This window comes from Canis lupus, chromosome 32 (assembly GCF_011100685.1).
Source record: "Canis lupus familiaris isolate Mischka breed German Shepherd chromosome 32, alternate assembly UU_Cfam_GSD_1.0, whole genome shotgun sequence".
Lineage (NCBI taxonomy): Eukaryota > Metazoa > Chordata > Mammalia > Carnivora > Canidae > Canis > Canis lupus.
The window spans coordinates 29,961,450-29,979,160 of NC_049253.1; the positions used below are offsets into that span (position 1 = coordinate 29,961,450).

The 17,711-nt window shown below is 39.0% G+C and overlaps 1 pseudogene; it reads left to right on the plus strand.

Moving 5' to 3' along the window:
• The first annotated feature begins 283 nt into the window (after nucleotides 1–283).
• LOC119867226 lies at nucleotides 284–10,415 on the plus strand (annotated as a pseudogene).
• Nucleotides 10,416–17,711: the final 7,296 nt, after the last annotated feature.

Here is a 17,711-nt window from a genome sequence, read left to right on the forward strand (position 1 = left end):
TCATTCTGCCAGAATGTGTTGTTGAGGCACCTGGGTGGCTCAGTCAGTTAAGCATCTGCCTTTGGCTCAGGTCAAGATCCCAGGATCCTGGCATCCAGCCCCACATCAGGCTCCCTGCTCCGTGGAGAACCTGCTTCTCCTTCTCTGCGGCTCCCCTTGCTTGTGCTCCTCTCTCTCTCTCAGAAATAAATTTAAAAATCTTTTTTTTAAAAAAGTATGTGTTGTTGGGGCTCAGGAGAATAAGGCACTCTTGGCTATGTCTGGGATAACAGCCTAATGAAAGATGGAGGTAAGAAAATTAAAATAAAATAAATTACTGTCACCTGAGATTTGAGTTTATTCAATTTCTTGTTCACCTGATACTTTTTCACACTTTTGTGGTGCGCAAAAGACGTTCAGCTTTCCAAAGTGCTAATTCTTGGATTTGGATAACCCAAGAATGAATTCTGGTAGCTGTTACAGCAGGGGGCTAAAATGTGCAAATGCCTGCAGCAATTCACTCTCTGACTAAATTGTCAAACTTTTAAATTGTGTCCCCTTTGATCTTCCCTTCCTCCCCCATCCTCTCCCTACAGAGGCTCCTAGCACTGAATCTTTGTCAAAAGAGAAGATGCAGTCAGATTAGCAAACTATACCTTTCCAAAAGATTGCCACCTTTTTTGTGTTGCCTGTCATGTTTACTTCTTTATGTCATTCTTGTCTAATCCTTCCTGATTCTTTTCAGTTTGATTTAATGGAAATGTTCATATTTTAGGTTCATTAACAACTTAACAAAAGACATCACATTTGGTTAGTGATTGTGCTTTTAAAAAAAATCCAAATAACTACAGACTGTCACTGTCTCTAAATCAGGAGGAAAATAAGCACTTTGCAGAATATATAAGTACTTCAACTGGTAAGTTAGAATGTAGAATAAACTCTAGCGGAGAGACTTCACTAAACATGTTGCTGAAATACTGAAATGTGTACAAGGCAACACAGGGTAACACAAGGAATGCTGGGCCACAAAACATCACCTTAAAATTATAAATAGTTAATAAATATTATTAAAATAGAATATATTATATAATAAACAAATCATGCAAAAGTTATTAAAATGTTAGAAAATATTTATTATTAAGCACCTGCCAAGAACCAGGCTCTATACCTCTGATTATTGTATTTTTTTAAATTTATTTTCATGATAGTCATACATAGAGAGAGAGAAAGGCAGAGACATAGGCAGAGGGAGAAACAGGCTCCATGCACCGGGAGCCCGACGTGGGATTCGATCCCGGGTCTCCAGGATCGCGCCCTGGGCCAAAGGCAGGCGCCAAACCGCTGCGCCACCCAGGGATCCCTGATTATTGTATTTAATCTCTGCACATCTGGCACTCACTGAGTGCTTACACTGTGCTAAGTCTTGGTATACCAAAATGAAAGACACAATCTTTGTCCTTCTGATGGTTCAGTCTAGAGAGGGGAAAATGACTAAACACAGTTGTCAAATGAGGTTCCATGGACCTATGCACACTTACAAAGGAATCTGAGAAAGGATGTACACCCATGATTGGAAGAATTGGAGATATTCACCAAATATCACTTTGTTAAAAAAAATTTTTTTAAGGTATAGGGAACCCTAGCATTAAAGAACAAGAATTATCCTAGCCTCATCAATCAGACAACAAAAATATTGCTGATAGCCTCAGCAGACAACAAAAGGCATTCAAATCGGTAAAGCAGAAGTCAAACTCCCTCTTTGCAGATGACATGATACTATATATCGAAAACCCAAAGACTCCACCCCAAGATGGCTAGAACTCATACAGCAATTCAGCAATGTGGCAGGATACAAAATCAATGCCCAGAAATCAGTGGCATTTCTATACACTAACAATGAAATTGAAGAAAGAGAAATTAAGGATTCCTGGGTGGCTCAGCGGTTTGGGCACCTGCCTTCGGCCCAGGGTGGATCCTGGAGTCCCGGGATTGAGTCCCATATCAGGTTCCCTGCGTGGAGCCTGCTTCTCCTTCTGCCTGTGTCTCTGCCTCTCTCTCTCTGTGTGTGTGTGTGTGTGTCTCTCATGAATAAATTAATAAAAATCTTTAAAAAAAGAAAAGAAAGAGAAATTAAGGAGTCAATTCCATTTACAATTGCACCCAAAAGCATAAGATACCTAGGAATAACCTAACCAAAGAGGTAAAGGATCTATACCCTAAAAACCACAGAACACTAATGAAAGAAATTGAGGAAGACATAAAGAGATGGAAAAACATTCCATACTCATGGATCAGAAGAACAAGTATTGTGAAAATGTCTATGCTACCCAGGGCAGTCTACACGTTCAATGCGATCCCTATCAAAATACCATGGACTTTTTTCACAGAATTGGAACAAATAATCTTAAAATTTGTATGGAATAAGAAAAGACCCCAAATAGCCAGAGGAATGCTGGGGGCATCACAATGCCAGATTTCAAGCTGTATTACAAAGCTGTGATCATCAAGACAGCATGGTACTGGCACAAAAACAGACACATAGATCAATGGAACAGAATAGAGAACCCAGAAGCGGACCCTCAACTCTATGGTCAACTAATATTCGACAAAGCAGGAAAGACTCTCCACTGGAAAAAGGACAGTCTCTTCAATAAAGGGTGCTGGGAAAATTGGACAGCCACGTGCAGAAGAATGAAACTGGACCATTCTCTTACACCATACACAAAGATAAACTCTAAATGGTTGAAAGATCTAAATGTGAGACAAGAATCCATCAAAATCCTAGAGGAGAACACAGGCAACACCCTTTTTGAACTTGGCCACAGCAACTTCTTGCAAGATACATCTATGAAGGCAAGGGAAACAAAAGCAAAAATGAATGATTGGGACTTAAGATAAAAAGCTTCTGCACAGAAAAAAAAAAAACAGTCAACAAAACTAAAAGACAACCTACAGAATGGGAGAAGATATTTGCAAATGACATATCAGCTAAAGGACTAGTATTCAAGAGCTATAAAGAACTTATCAAACTCAACACCCAAGAAACAAAAAATCCAGTCATGAAATGGGCAAAAGACATGAACAGAAATTTCTCCAAAGAAGACCTACACATGGCCAGCAAGCACATGAGAAAATGCTCTGCATTATTTGCATTCAGGGAAATACAAATCAAAACCACAATGAGATCCCACCTCACACCAGTGAGAATGGGGAAAATTAACAAGACAGGAAACAACAAATGTTGGAGAGGATGTGGAGAAAGGGGAACCCTCTTGCACTGTTGGTGGGAATGTGAACTGGTGCAGCCACTCTGGAAAACTGTGTGGAGGTTCCTCAAAGAGTTAAAAATAGACCTGCCCTACGACCGGCCCAGCAATTGCACTACTGGGGTGTTTACTCCAAAGATACTGATGTAGGGGCAGCCTGGGTGGCTCAGTGCTTTAGCGCCACCTTCAGCCCAGGGCCTGATTCTGGAGACCTGGGATCAAGTCCCACGTCAGGCTCTCTTCATGGAGCCTGCTTCTCCCTCTGCCTGTGTCTCTGTCTCTGTCTCTCTGTGTCTTTCATGAATAAATAAATAAAATCTTAAAAAAAAAAGATACTGATGTAGTGAAACATCAGGACACCTGCACCTCAATGTTCATAGCAGCAATGTCTACAATAGCCAAACTGTGGAAAAAGTCTCATCCATTGACAGATGAATGGATAAAGAAGATATGTTCTATACATACAATGGAATATTACTCAGCCATGAGAATAAACAAATACCCACCGTTTGCTTAAAACTGGATGGAACTGGAGGGTATTATGCTGAGTGAAATAAGTCAATCAGAGGACAATCATCATATGGTTTCACTCATACATGGAATATAAGAAATAGTGAAAGGGATTATAAGGGAAAGGAGGGGAACTGAGTGGGAAAAATTAGAAAGGGAGACAAACCATGAGAGATTCCTAACTCTGGGAAACAAAGTGTTGTGGAAGGGGCGGTTGATGGGGAGATGGGGTAACTGGGTGACAGGCAATGAGGAGGGCAATTGATGGGATGAGCATTGGATGTTATACTATATGTTGGCAGATTGAATTTAAATTTTAAAATGAAAAAGAAAGAAAGAAAGAAAGAAAGAAAGAAAGAAAGAAAGAAAGAAAAAGAAAAAAGGAGATAGATAAAGAATTAGCCAGAAGATAAAATGCTTAGATAGGAACAAAAGAAAGAGGGAAGATTTTTCAGGCCAAGGAAGCAGGCGTACAAAGGCAGAGAATTATGAGAGAGCAATGCACATTTGTGGGAACTGAAAATGATTATTATTAAAGCACAGGCTAGAAGATGAGGGAGGAGGCATTAGTGCAAGGTTTGGCGTGCCATACTAAAGAGTGTGGGCTTTTCCCCAGAGGCAGAGGGAGGACAATGGAATTTTTAAGCAGAGTAGCTGAGTAACTGTATTTTTAACCTAGAAATGATGATAATCATAGATATCCTTTATTGAGTGCTCTTGTGTGCCATTCACTTTAAATTATTTATTCTTTTTTTTTTTTTTAAAGACAGCTCCACATCCGATGTAGAGCTTGAAATCATGACCCTGAGATCAAGAGTCACATGCTCTATAGACTGAGCCAGCCAAGTGCCCCTATATTATTGATTCTTATTTAACAACCTTTACCATGTTGTAAGTAGGCATTATATCATCATTTTATAGATAAGTAATGCTCAGAAACTTTAAGAAACTTGCCCAAGTTTATCTGGCAGCTAAGGACCAAGGCTAAATTTTACAATGTTCTCACTTTCCTACCCTAGCTGTCAAAATAACTACTGTCATGTAGTTAGGAACAGGTGTTTTGGAGACCAACTGACTGGGCTTGAAATCCCTGCCACTTTACTTTCTGTGTGACTGTACAGCTTGTGCCTCATTTCATCATTCATAAAATGGGGATAATAAAATTCACCCAAAGTTAAATTAAGATAAATAAGATGGTACATAAAGCAGTTAGCACAAAGTCTAGCCCATAAAGTAATGCTAACCATCAGTAGAGATGGTACTAGACTAGTTGTTGTGCTTGGGCATATTTTATACTTCCATTTAAATCATTACAAGAACCAGACAAGGTGAGCATAATCATTTTATAATTAAAAAAAAAAAAAAGAAATCTAAAACTTAGAGAAATTCAGTCACTTGCAAAAAAGACATATAACTAAATGCCAGAGCTGGTTCTGCTCCAAAGCCTATACTCTTTTTCATACTGCAGAGTATAGTGTACCATTAAAGGTCTCTTGTGCATTGTACAGGATAAATTAAAGAGATAAGATAGGAGGCAGGGGGTAAAATATTTTAGAGGTTTTGCATAAATCTAAGAGAAATATGTCAAGAGTCTAAATTAAGGAAGTGCTTATGTGGAGTAAAATAAGTCAGTTAAGAGATATTGTCACTAGGGTGACAGATTGAATGTTGAGAAGTAAAGGAGAGAGCTCAAGAGGATTTTCTGGTTTTTGGATTAGATCACAGGGTAGATGATAGCCCTGAGATAAGAATGGGAAAACTGGAATTGGAAATGTCTTGGATAATTTTTATTGAATGAATGAACAAATAAATAATTTCAATTTGGAATGTATTAAGTTCACTTATGTTCAACATCTAAAAAAGATAAGTAGTAGTCTAGGAAATATTGGACAGAATTCTGTGCTAAAGAGAAAGGAAATATAAATAGGTAGTCTAAATCATTGCATGTGTAAATGGCATTTCTAGAGAGACTAAAATAAAAATAGAAGAGGATCAATGATAGAACTTTGGAATTAGGGAAGAACCTTTTTTCCACTGGACTCAAGTTAAAATGTGGAGGGATTCCACTAGAATAGTGTTCTTGGCCTATTTCTCCACTTATTATATCCCACGGGGTGAGCTATAGGGAAGGAAGTGAGGATGTAACCTCCTCTTCTCTCTCTCTTTGACTATCAGCCTTTCTTCAAAGCATTCACTTTCCCTACTTCCCAAAGTCTCAAACTGTGACTAAGAGGGGGCGTTCAATTCTACGTCTAAGCATTTGGTGGCCCATTACAAATTTCCATTCAAAGCCACATTTTATGATTAGTTTTATCAGTGATAAAGGTGGGTCTTTATCTATATGTGTTTTGATTTTAAACTTTGGAAATGAAGAAAGAAGTGCTGTTTGTGGACTCTCTAAAACCCACATAGCTGGGAAACCCAAAACTAAAGCAGCCAGAAAAAGAAAAGAACACATGAGGAAGGAGAAGAATGTACAGTATGAAACATAGGAAGAAAACCAGGAGAGAATACTGTTATCAGAATCAAAGGAGGAAGACTCTTAAACAAAAAAGTGGAATGGCCAGTAGTGTCAAGTGCTATGAAGAGGTCAGGGAGTATAAGATCCAAAACTAGTCTACTCAACTTGGTAGTTGAGAAAGGGTTCAAGGGAATGACAGAAACAGAAATATCATAATATAGTGAATATAGTAGATAGGTTACACTGATGGTCCCAATTTTTTATGCATCCTTGTACTCCTGCCCTCTGGTCAGCATCCTACCCAAAATGATAGTTGGCCTGGCCAAGTGACCTGCTTTGCCCATTGCCACATTAGGAAATATGAATTAAGTAGAGGCTTTAAAAAATGCTTTCATGTTTCATCTTTCCCTCTTGAACCCTTCCCACCACTAGAGGAACATTTCCAGGTTAGCTGTCTAGAAAGATGTGAAACACTCATGTAGTCAAGTTGAGTTGTCCCACCCAAGGCCATCCTAGACCAACTAGCCCTCAGGTCAGACCAAAAGCTGACTACCAACACCTGAGCAAGCTCAGTCAAGATCAGCCAAGTCCACAGCCCACAGCCTCATGAGTAATAATAAATGCTTGCCACCTCAAGCTACTACATTTTGCGGTGGTTATCAACAATTACAGTTAACCAGTATAGAATAAGGTACAAAAAAGTAAGCTATATTAGGTTTTTGTAATTATCTTATCTCAGAAACTTAACCAGCACAATTATCTTTCTTTTATTTCTGAGTCTTTTTAATTTCTTATATTTATAATACAATTCCCAAACCAGTCCATCCTCATAGATTTGACAACCATTATAGGCTGCTTTCTAGCTTCTCAAGCCAGCATTTCTTCCCTATATTTCAGACTTTGACTATGTGCAATCCCTTGCCTTTTTCAACTTAGAATTAAAAAGGCATTTACAATCTGGACCTCTATCTCTGCCCCCACCCAAACTCTTCACTAGAGGATTGCATCAGAATATAAAAAACAAAAATCAAAACAAAATGACAGCTTCTCAACAGAGGTAATAGGGAGAAAATAGAAATGAGAGAAGACATAGATATGTTTGGTCCTGAGGGGGAAGGGAGGGAGGGGGCTGAATAGGCAGCATCAAACTTAATAGCATTTGGGATGATTAGTATCTAGCTTCTAGGAAAATTCATTCGTAGGAGGAGATAAGAGAGCAAGTTACCCAAGAAAAATGGGCCACACCTGAAATAGCTTTTGAGTAGCAGCAATAGAAAGAGAATTGCCCAGAAACACAGAAACATCAGTAAGTGAGCTACTGCAACTGGAGATGATGAGTCCACAGTAGAACAATCCACATACAAGTGTGACTTACAGCAATTTTGCCCCACAGGTGGTGAACCAATATCCTGCTGCAATTGGGAAAAGTGAACAATACAGGACTGTTGGCCAAGTAGCTGATGGTATTGGTGCAGATTATTAAAGTGATAGTCCTTAGAGTGTTTGGTTTCCTTGCAGGAATCATCACTCCCCTATTATACCACCTCCCCTTCTCATCGGTTATTCCTCTTCTTCCAGTTAACTCTTAGCCTTCTATTAGATTCTAGCATAAATATTTTACTGGAGATGCCTTCCCTGACCACACCAAATAGGCCAATCCTCTCCTCTTATACTTTCTTATATATGTCCTTTAGAGCACAATTGCATTCTAATCTTACAAGTTTAAGAAACTAAAAATATAATTTTTATTTGGATGATTCTTTTATCAGTGTCAGACTCCCCCAATTGACTATAAGTTTGTGGGACATATCTTTTTTCTGTTTTACTTCTCACCATTATATCTCCTATGTCTAACAAAGGGCCTTAGGCTTAGCAGGTGTTCAATATATAGTTTTTGAATAAGTAAATTGATGAATGATTAGAATGATATGTGAAAAAATTAATAAGAAAATAAACCAATAAACAAGGAAGAAACTGAACCAAAAGGAGTCAGGGAGCTTCAATGAGTTTCAAAAGCAGTTTCAAGAGCTTCATGGGAGATTTGAAGGATAGTAGGTGTTAGGAACTAAATTTTGTTCCTGCCTCCTCCACCCCAAATTCATATGTTGAAGCCCTAACTCTCAATATCCCTTGCAGAAAGGGCCTTTATGGAAGTAATTAAGTTTAAATGAGGTCAAAGGCAAGGCTCTAATCCACCAGGACTTGTATCCTTATAAGCAGAGGAAGAGACACCAGGGGTACATGAGCAAAGAGGAAAGGCCATGTGAAGGGATCCCTGGGTGCTCAGCTGTTTAGCGCCTGCCTTCCGCCCAAGGCGTGATCCTGGAGCCCCAAGATTGAGTCCCACATTGGGCTCCTTGTATGGAACCTGCTTCTCCTTCTGCCTGTGTCTCTGCCTCAACCTCTCTCTGTGTTTCTCATGAATAAATACAATATTTTTTAAAAAAAGAAAGAAAGGCCATGTGAGGACACACAAGTAGGTGGCAATCTACAAGCCAGGAAGATAGGCCTCACCAGAAATCCACCCTATATGCCCTTTGATCTTGGATTTCCAGCCTCCAGAACTGTGAGAAAATGAATTTCTGTTGTTCAAGCTAGTCAGTCTATAGTATTTTGTTATGACAGCCCCAGAAGACTAATAGAGTAGGCTATAGATTTTAGATTCAGGAAGATGGTGTAGAGGAGGGGAAAAAAACTGAAACTTAATAGTTAGAGAAACAAATTAACACGACTGTATTTTAAATGAATAACCATGTCAAGTGTGGAGGGGATATCACACACAAGACAGGGGGTGAAGAACCAATCCAAGGAAACTTTGAGCACAGCATTTTGACTTTATACCCAAAATGTAGGGAACAAAAGAATTGCAAACAAATCTTGAACTCTTTCTGGTAGGTTTGTTTTTTATTGTAAAATTACTGCAGCAATTTTGAATCTATTCTGTGGGTATTATAAGACTGAGAAGATGAATAATGTGATGGTGTCACTGGGAGCCAGGTTCCATCTATGGAAAAGAAAAAGATAAAATTATGGAATAAAGTAACCAAAGAGAACCCTACAATTATCATCATAAAGATTCATTCAGACAAGAATTATGTATAGCTGCAAAAATCCAGGATGGAAAGTTTGATAAGAAGCAGGATATGTACACAAACCCCAAAGTATTTCCCCACAGATTACTTAGTGGTTGAAAGAGGGAAATATTAACTATATAGTGGGAAAACCAGAAAACACTTTGATTAGGTGATCAAATTAACGTCATCAGTAAGGGGAAGGCAGACATTGTATGTGGTACCCTAAGAAAGACATATTGCTGATGTCATATAATCTGAAATCATCAGGAAACACCACACAAACCCAAAGTAATGAACATTCTAAAAAGTAGCTGTCTTGTATTCTTTGAAAATATCAGTATCATCAAAGATAAAGAAAAGCTGAGGGAATCTTTCATATTTGGATACTAAAGAAATAAGGCAACAAATTCCAATATGTGATCCTGAACTGAATCTCATATTAGAAGGGGAAAAAATGCTATAAAAGACATTATGAGGGCAATTGACAAATTGGATTATGGACTATAGACTGGATAAAAATATTCTTTCAATGTTAAATTTCCTGAATTTGACAACTCTACTATGATAATGTAAGAGAATATAATTTTCTTAGGAAATACACAATAAAATACTAAGAAGTCAAAGAAAATGACATTGCAACCTACTCACAAATGGTTTATAAAAATAAAATGACATATATATGGAAAGAATGAGAGACAATATAATAAAGCAAACATGGCAACGTGTTCAAAATTGTTAACTCTGGATAAAGCAAATATGGGAGCCCTCTATTATTATTTCAACCTTTTTGTATGTTTGAAATAATTTCAAAATAAGACAGATGAGAGCCTCAGCAGCTTGGCAGCCCCACGTCCCCTGACCTCACTTATTCCTAGCTACAGCTTCTGAGCCAGCACCATTTCAAGGGACATTGACACAGCAGCCAAGTTCATAGGGGCTGGGGCTGCCACTGTAGGGGTGGCTGGCTCTGGGGCTGGAACTGTGTTTGGGAGCCTCATCATTGGTTATGTCAGGAACCCCTCTGTGAAGCAACAGTTTCTTCTACACCATTCTGGGCTTTGCCCTCACAGAGCCGTGAGGCTCTTTTGCCTGATGGTGGCCTTTCTCATCCTTTTTGCCACGTGAAAGAGCCGTCTCCACCTCCCATAGCTGTTTCTCCCATGTCTCATCGGCCTGTATGCTCCTTTTCCTATACCTACGTAGGCAGCCTGAAGAAAGTAGTTGGCTCAGGGTTTAACAGAGGGAAGACAAATAAATACTGTATTAATAAGGGGGGAGGGATAAGCATAGTAGGCCAGGTTTTCTACCCCTACAAAGAGAATCCTACCATTTTGAAGGGTTAAGTTTAATTAATGAGAGATTATTTAAAAACACACACACACACACAAATATCTTCCTGCTTTGATCTCCAGATCACCTGCAGAAAAGCACTGGCTTTGGGGACAAACAGGGACTAGAAACTAGGCCAGCTTCTTGCATACCAAGCCAGCTCCTTGGCACATTTCTTCTAGCTTTTCTACCCTGAGGCAGTCCCTCTTTACAATAGATCTTCCAGAAGTGGGTATTTTCTGCTAATTCTTATGCCCAAAGGAAGAAGGTGCCTTTTTCTAATTCGAACAATGACAGTTTATGTGCTATCAGCAACCTGCTGATTTTCAGCTGAGTTCTCTATCTCTTAATTGATTCCCAGCTTCAAAAGGAAAGCAATGTGTCACCTATTTAGTTCCTGCAATTCCGACACTACTATGTACCAGAAATTATGAGAGAGGTTGGGGGCAGGGGGAAGACAAGTATGACTTCAAAATGCTGTCTAGCTAAATTCCCCAGGTCCTCAAAACCACTGTTTATTTGGGTTTTGGTTAGTTTGTTTTTGTATTGAGAGAAAGATGTAGACTGGTTGCAAGAAATATCTACATTCTTGGCTCCCCTCTCATTGTCCTGAAGGTTCTTCCAGGCATGGGTGGAATGGTGTGGACCAGGGGCTAGAATAGGGCCCAGTGATCATTAGGATGATGGCACCGTGACCGATGAAAACAGACACAGACACAGGATACAAGTTCCTTAAAAGTAGGTGAACAGTAAAATTTACTTTACATACTGACAGCTACACATGACAGGAAAGACAGTGGCACAACCAAAGTGAAGGGCATATGCCCCTGCGTAACAGGCATCCACGAGGTTGAAGATTTAGCTGAGTATTTATTTGCTCAGGTTAAGATCCTGTTTTGTCCCTCTGAAAGTTCCCTCTTGTCATTGCCATGGAGCTTTGTCATATCCACCAACCCCCATCCACCCCAAACCCACCTCCAAGTCCTAGAGACTCTGCTTATGAATCCGCCTGCCCACCAGGGTTACTACAATAGTGGTTTACTGCACACTGGGAATGAAAAGTCAGTGTCCCCGTATAGTGACTCTCAGCAGCTCCGGCTCAGGACCGCCTAGGTCTACTGCCATCAGTCATGACTCCATATGCGAAGGGATGAGAAGAACTGGGAGATGGGCAGGGTACTAAGGCCAAAAACGGCAGGAAAGCTGAAGGTTATCAAATCCAAAGCAGCCAGAAGCAACTTTCAAAGTGGAGTCGAATCCCAGAATCCAGGACCAGATAAAAAGGAGCCCAAACTACATTCTGGGAACAAAGGAATAAGGAAAGGGAATACCAGAAAGAGGATCCTGAGCAACCACGTGGATTATGTAAAGACTGCAAAGAGAGCTTTTTAAATTTGCTTTTTTTATGCAAATACATTGCTGCAGCATAAGGGCTTAAGATTAAATGGACAAATAATAGCTTACTCTGACATCCCTCATATATAACGCTCCGTTTTACTTTTTTAAAGATTTTATCTATTTATTTGAGAGAGGGTGAGAGCAGTAGAGAGAGAAGCATGAGTAGGGGGCACAGGGAGAGAGAGAAGCAGGCTGTCCACTGAGCAGAGCTCCATCCCAGACCCCGGGATCAGACCTGAGCTGAAGGCAGACACTTAACTGAATGAGCCACCCAGAGACCCAAAACTCCTTTTTAAATTGTGGTTTTCAGGGATCCCTGGGTGGCGCAGTGGTTTGGAGCCTACCTTTGGCCCAGGGCGCAATCCTGGAGACCCGGGATCGAATCCCACATCGGGCTCCCGGTGCATGGAGCCTGCTTCTCCTTCTGCCTGTGTCTCTGCCTCTCTCTCTCTCTCTCTCTCTGTGACTATCATAAAAAAAAAAAAAAAAAAAAATTAAATTGTGGTTTTCAGGTGCCTTCCTCTTAGAAGTAATAGGTATTGTAAATATATTTCCTTAACCAAAAGCAAAACATGAGCCTCCAGTTTGTCCAAAGCTTAAAAATCAAGCCACCTTAGAAAATTGACCCCCAAGAGTAATTTTAGATAGAGAGAGCACATACCACTATTCACCACCTACAATATTCCCAGCACTTTGTTAAAGCACTTTACAATAAGTATCTCATTTAATCACTACACAAAGAAATGTGAAAAAATTATTGTCACTTTCCAAATAAGAAAACTGAGGCCTACTAAAATTAAGTGACTTGTCAAAGTCATGTGCATGGTGGTATCAGAAGCTGAACTCATGAAGTCTAACTCCAAAGCCTGCACACTGAACCTCCACCACGTCACTAGAGCTAAAGGATAGAGGAATATTTTTATTTGGCAAAAGAGAGAAGAAAGAGTGCTCTGCCCACAAAGGATGTCCAGGAATCAGGTGCTAATCTAAGGAAGGAAAGGGAGAGGGGAAAGAGTTGGCCACAGCTCCTGAGATGTTAAAAATGCTACTTTGTAAGTCTACCCTCCCTGTGACTGAACTGCCTGCTGGCGTTATAGGATCCCAATCCTTATGCCTTCTCAAGACCATCCGTCAGGGTAATCTGCATGTCCCTCTCTAACTATTCTAGTAATTGCACCCTGAATCTGCAGACAGTATTCTCACTTCTCTTACCCTCAGAAATAAACTCACATAACCACAACCTTGTGAACCAGTTTTGTCAATTTCATATCTGAATGTCTAAATCAAATTTTGCTATTATTAAGAAAAAACAGAGGTACCTGCCATTAAGAAACAGCTATCTGCGGGCAGCCTGGGTGGCTCAGTGGTTTAGCGTCGCCTTCGGCCCAGGGCGTGATCCTGGAGACCTGGGATCGAGTCCCGCGTCCATGGAGCCTGCTTTTCTCTCTGTGTCTCTCATAAATGAATAAAATCTTAAAAAGAAAGAAAGAAAGAGCTATCTGCAAATAAATAAATAAATAAATAAATAAATAAATAAATAACCTATTCATTGGGACATTATTTTGTTTTCTTTTTGTTGTTAAGAATCCTTGTTGAAAAGGAAAGTGGTTGGAGACCGAAATTAGAAGCTGGAGAGGACATTCACACTTAGTCACAGTCCCCAGCCACACTCTATGTGTAAGGTAAAAAAATAGACCATTTCTCATCCGCTGTTAAGAAAAAATAAAAATACTTGTAGATGCTTGAAAAATATAGAATAAAATTATAAGGATTCAGCATAAACAACAACCTACGAAAAACTTTTTAAAGTCTAAGCATTAAAGTGACACACCTTCCTACCAAGAAATAAAAATAGATTATTAACTGATATGCTACATGCATCTACACGCTTTAGTTCAAGGTCATTCTTGTCAGATAAGAAAGCCTGAGGGAAAGAATCCCTGTATCAAAGCTCTGTTTCTTTTTCTCCTTCACTCTGGCACTGCCCAGAGGCAAGTCCATGGTTAGGAGACACCATTTCCTTATGCCTGTGTCTTCAGGATTAAGTGTCTCTACCTATGAATGGTGCTGAATGGTTTATGAAGATACAGTTGTATGGGCTGCCTTGCTTAGCTGGAAATTTTGAAATTGTTAAAAAGGGAATGTGTAGTTGTGTATCCCTCCTACCTCTCTGCCTCTGATCCCCAAGAGAAGTAAAGTATGGTGTTGAGGTTGTCCTTCCTGAGATAGCCCATCCATCTGCCACCCTGCATGCGTTCTCTGGTGGGCTCTTGCTCTCTTTCTCTCTCCAGGTTCTCTGGCTTCCCTCTCCATGTGGCTTGGTAATGGAAATGCATTCTATACAAGCTCTCTACCGGGTTTTGAGACAAAAGCTCTCTAGTTTCTTCTCCTGCATCTCATGTTCTCTTCAGCCTCTTCTGGGCAGTTATGGAGTAATAGGAATGTGATTCAGATCCCTGCTATCGAGTAGAGGTAAGAACAGGCATTTAACCCCTTTTAGTACTAAACTGCTCAGGCTAACACAGCTTATGCAATCAAGCTCACTGGAATGGTATATTCCAGTGCATTGCATTGTTTTTTCAGGATCATGTAAAGAGGGATTACTAGTGAAAGGCTGGAGCCAGTTATTCCTGGATCCCAGATCTAATAGAATTAAGATGCCACAACCCAGAAGCACAACACTATTTCAAGAAGAGCCAGTATGCAGTTTCATATTCACTCTTTCTTTCCACCACGGTGATTGGCAATGTTTCAGATGGTGGCTATCCCATCATCGGGGATCCCAGAGGAAGGAGACTTGAGCAGCTACTCCAGCCAATCCATGGTAGTCATGTAGTCTAAACCCAGAAATACATCTTGTTGTCATAAGCCACCAAGATTTCACAGTTGTTTGTCACCCAGCATAGTCTAGCTTACCCTAATACAGGGATAGATAGTGGTGGTGGTATTTCAGGAGTTAGTTCAAACCTAAATAGTAACAGTACTGACACCAGCCTACAGGATAAATCAAACTATCCTATATGACTTAGCACATCCCTTTGGATAACAACATTTTGGGAGCTGCAGGAAAACTGCTCTTAGAGAAGAATCTGCTCAAGTCTCTTCTAAGAATGTAAGACTTGCAGCAAATGGTTTCACCACTGAACCCACACTCTAAGGACAGGGCCCCATCTACTGACACATATGATAAACCTGATGCCTTTATGTTTATCTACATGCACCTTACATGTAAATTGAGGGGTTATTATGTGATTGTTAGAAGCATAAGCCAAACGTTCTCTACCCTGAAATTCCTTTTCCTTTCAGATGTTACAGTGCCTTTAACATCCCCAGTTTCATTGCTGAAAGAATGAAATGTTAGTAACTAAATAGGAGCTCTGGCTACCTAAGTTTAAACTTCCATCTGCTGAGAATTTCTCTTCTGCATCCTTGACAAATAGCTCGCCTGCCTCCTTGTAAGAACAACTTGTCTCAAGGTGACTTCTTTCATTTGGCCAGCAAAAGTTGTTAGAAAATTCTTCCTTTATAAGGCTGAAATTTGCCTCCACATTCTTTTCTTTGAATCTAACATTTAAAGCCGTGACCATGGGCAGCCTGGGTGGCTCAGTGGTTTAGCGCCGTCTTCAGTCCAGGGCATGATCCTGGAGACCCAGGATCGAGTCCCACGTTGGGCTCCCTGCATCGAGCCTGCTTCTCCCTCTGCTGCCTGCCTCTCTGCCTCTCTGTGTGTCTCTCATGAATAAATAAATAAAACCTTAAAAAAAGAAAACTTACACAGTTTTTTTGTGAAACTCATTTCTTCTTTTTTGTAAAACTCAATTCAATTAATCTAATGTAACATCCACTGTGGTGGTTTTATCTATTGAAATATGGCCAGTTTTGTCTCCTTCCAAATAGCAATACAATGTTTGTGGTTTCAGTATACTTTAAGGCCACTATTTCTAAGCAAAACGTCTTAGAAAGACTTCAAAGTTTCTGTAGGTCCTAGACAGAACATCTAAAGAAACAGTGTTTCCATTGCCAAATATAAGTGAATCAGAAATGACATTGTTTCCTCTGAAAAATGACAGAGAATATTTTCTCCCTATGTACTTATGTGTATATAATGTTTTACACATTTCTGAATTTTACCTTGTATTCCAGTCTACAACTTTATCTGTTCTCTGTTTATCTGTAGTCTGTAATTTTTTTTTACCTCATTGTTTAAGTAAAATGCCAAACCACTCTTCTCAGATGTTCACAAATGGATAATTCAATAAACTTGTTAAGCCATTGTATTTGAAGATTTCTTAACCAGATCCATAAATACCATTTAGAGTTGTTTTTATTAGATTAAAAACATTGTGGGAAAATAAGATTGTAGAAGACATAATATTAACCTACTGGAAAAAAGTATTTAAATGAACTAAAGTGAACTATTATCAAGATAAGTTTGTATACTTCTCAGAGTTCTATTTTCCGAAAAAGGAAACCTCTTTAACTTGTGATGTTCATCAATTTAAAGATTAAAAACAGTTGAAATTAGAATTTGATACATGATGCACTTCAGCTTCCTGTACTCAATGTTGAGTCTTCCTGAGCTTAATTTGATTTTCGTGTACTCGATTTGATACATACAATAAGTTTATTATGACATTGTTTACTATGACAGTTGGTTTATTTTTGATGAATGTTGCCATGAAATTTTCTCAATAACTACCACAAAATCCCTAAATTCTTGAAAAGCAATTGACTAATTTTATTTAAAGGCAAATTTCTTGAATTACTCTGAGTTCCACATATTTTATTTACATTTTTAGTTTCTACAATTATCCTTCTTGGTTCATATTAGAGAGTTATCCAGAAATCACCTGGGTTCATCTTTGTTAAAAAAAAAAAAGTAAAAATATAGCAGATATGTTGTAGTAATTACATAACAAATTCTGCTGCAGGCAAAAAGCGTCACTGAGGCATTTTAATTGAGCCAGCTGCATTTTAGCATACTAACAAATATACTCCACTTGATCTTCACAAAATTTGTATTATAGCATATATGGTAACAGGAATGATGTGGTAAAATATTTTATATTTTGGGGAAACAAACTTTTTCATATAATCAACTTTGTTTTAAATTATAAATGTATTTGTATAATTTAAAGAATACATAAGAGGCCAATTATTTTGAGAAGAGTTGGCTTTGGGTATAGGTTTTCACTAGATTCAGTTTTCATGATGTAATGTCTTATATTCTATGAATAGATCAATTGGACACTTATGAGATAATTTTTTTCTTAATAATAATTTCTCCATAGGATCAGAGTTTCATTGCATCTGTACTGTAAGTACTAAATATTTTAATTTTTAATTAGTAATAAAATATCACTATTTTGGTAAAAAAAGATCTTATAACATGTTTGTTTTGGTAAATGTAATACTCACTAATCTTAATTGCTAAATTTTGAGTAGCCTGACTTTTGCTTTGGTTTATTTTGGCATTCTTTTATTATTTTTTCACCTCACCTTTTAGCTATCTTCTAGGATAAAAATTTTTAAAAATATTTTATTTATTTATTTGAGAGAGAGAGAGAGCAGGGGGAGGGAAAGGGGGGAGGGACAGGGGCAGAGGCAGAGGCAGAGGGAGAGGGAGAAGCAGGGAGCCTGATGCTGAGCTCTATCCCAGGATCCCGAGATCATGACCTGAGCCAAAGGCAGACA